Here is a 2,772-nt window from a genome sequence, read left to right on the forward strand (position 1 = left end):
TGTTTTCTTTTCTATCATAGGCCACAAAGTCCTCCAAATATCCACTTGTAGATACTACAAAAGGAGGATTTCCAAACTGTTAAATCATAAGAAAGATTCAACTCTGTGACATGAATGTACACATCCCAAACAATTTTCTCTGATTCCTTCTGTCTAGATTTCATGTGAAGATACTTCCTTTTCTACCATAGACCGTTAAGAAGGCCAAATGTCCACATGCAGATTATACAAAAAAAAAGTTTCCTAATTGCTCAATGAAAAGAAAGGTTCAACTCTGTGACATGAACGGAAACATTGCAAAAAAGTTTCTCAGAAATCTTCTGCCTAGTTTTTATGTGAAGATATTTCCTTTTCCTCCATAGGCGTTAAAGCACTCCAAATGTCCACTTGCAGATTTTACAAAAAAAGAGTTCCAAAACTGCTAAATCAAAGGAAAGTTTTAACTCTGTGAGAAGAATGCACATCACAAAGGAGTTTCTCAGACTGCTTCTGTCTAGACTTTATGTGAAGATATTTCCTTTTCCACCATAGGCCTCAAAGAGCTCCAAATGTCCACTTGCAGATTCTACGAAAATAGAGTTTCAAAACTGCTCAATCAAAAGAAAGGTTTAACTCTGTGAGATAATGCACACATCACAAAGAAGTTTCTCAGATTGCTTCTCTCTAGATTTTATGTGAAGATATTTCCTGTTCTACCAGAGGCCACAAAGTGCTCTAAATGTCCACTTGCAGATTCTAAAAAAAGAGTGTCTCCAAACTGCTCAATGAAAAGAAAGTTTCAACTCTGTGAGATGAATGCACACATCACAAAGAAGGTTCTCAGAATACGTCTGTCTATTTTTTATGTGAAGATATTTCCTTTTCCACCATTGGCCTTAAAGCGCTCCGAATGTCCACGTGCAGATTCTACGACAAGAGGGTTTCAAAACTGCTCATTAAAAGAAAGGTTTAACTGTATTAGGAGAATGCACACATCACAAAGAAGTTTCTCAGATTGCTTCTTTCTAGATTTTATATGAAGTTATTTCCTTTTCTACCGTAGGCCACAAAGCACCCCAAAACTCCTCTTGCAGAATCTAAAAATAGAGTGTTTCAAAACTGCTCTATCAAAAGACAAGTTAAACTCTCTGAGATGAATGCACACATCACAAAGGAGTTTCTCAGACTGCTTCTGTCTGGTTTTTATGGGAAGATATTTCCTTTTCCACCATAGCCCTGGAAGTGCTCCAAATGTTCATTTGCAGATTTACAAGAAGAGAGTTTCAAAACTGCTCTTTCAAAATAAAGGTTTACCTCTGTGAGATGAATGCACAAATCACAAAGAAGTTTCTCACATTGCTTTTGTCCTGATTTTATGGGAACATATTTCCTTTTCTACCATAGGCCGCAAAGTGGACAAAATGTTCACTTGCAGATCCCACAAAAGGAGGGTTTCCAAACTGATGAATGAAAAGACAAGTTCAACTCTCTGAGATGAACACACACATCACAAAGAAGTTTCTCAGAATTCTTCTGTGTAGTTTTTATGGGAAGATATTTCCTTTTCCACCATAGGTCTCTAACCGCTACAAATGTTCCGTTGTAGATACTACAAAAAGAGTTTCAAAACTGCTCAACCAAAAGAAAGTTTTAACTGTGTGAGATGAATGCATATATCACAAAGAAGTTTCTTAGATTGCCTTTGTCTAGATTTTGTGTGAAGATAATTCCTTTTCAACATAGGCCACAAAGCGCTGCAAAAGTCCACTTGCAGATTCTACAAAAAGAGTGTTTCCAAACTGCTAATTCGAAATAAAGGTTCAACTCAGGGAGATGAATGCAAACATCACAAAGAAGTTTCTCAGAATTCTTTGGACTAGTTTTCATGGGAAGATATTACATTTTCCAATATAGGTCTCAAAGCACTCCAAATGTACACTTGCAGATTCTACAAGAAAAGAGTTTCAAAGCTGCTCTATCAAAAGAAATGTTTAACTCTGTAAGATAAATGCACACATCACAAAGAAGTTTTTCAGATTGCTTCTGTCTAGATTTTCTGTGAAGATATTTCCTTTTCTACCTTAGGCCAAAAAGCGCTCCAAATGTCCACTTCCATTTTCCAAAAAGAGAGTGTTTCCAAACTGCTCAGTCAAAAGAAACGTTCAACTCTGTGAGGTGAACACACACATCATAAAGAGTTTTCTCAGATTTCTTCTGTCTAGTTTTTATGTGAAGATACTTCTGCACCATAGGCCTGAAAGCACTCCAAATGTCCACTTGCAGATTGTACAAAAAGATAGCTTCAAAACTGCTCTATGAAAAGAAAGGTCTAACTACGTGAGATGAACGCACACATCGCAAAGAAGTTTCCCTGGTTGCTTCTGTCTAGATTTTATGTGAAGATATTTCCTTTTCTAACATAGGCTGCAGAGTGCTCCATATGTTCACTTGAAGATTCTAAAAAAGGAGGGATTCCAAACTGCTCAATCGAAAGAAAGATTGAACTCCGTGAGATAAATGCACACATCACAAAGAAGTTTCTCAGAATTCTTCTGTCTAGTTTTTATGTTAAGATATTTCCTTTTCCAACATAGGCCTCAAAGCACTCCAAATGTACACTTGCAGATTTTACAAAAAGAGAGTTTCAAAACTGCTCAATCAAAAGAAAGTTTATCTCTTGAGATGAATGCACACATCACAAAAAGTTTTTCATGTTGCTTCTGTCTAGATTTTCTATGAAGATATTTCATTTTTCTACTATATGCTGAAAAGCGCTCCAAATCTCCACTTGCA

Source organism: Pongo pygmaeus, chromosome Y (assembly GCF_028885625.2).
Source record: "Pongo pygmaeus isolate AG05252 chromosome Y, NHGRI_mPonPyg2-v2.0_pri, whole genome shotgun sequence".
In the NCBI taxonomy this organism is placed as follows: domain Eukaryota; kingdom Metazoa; phylum Chordata; class Mammalia; order Primates; family Hominidae; genus Pongo; species Pongo pygmaeus.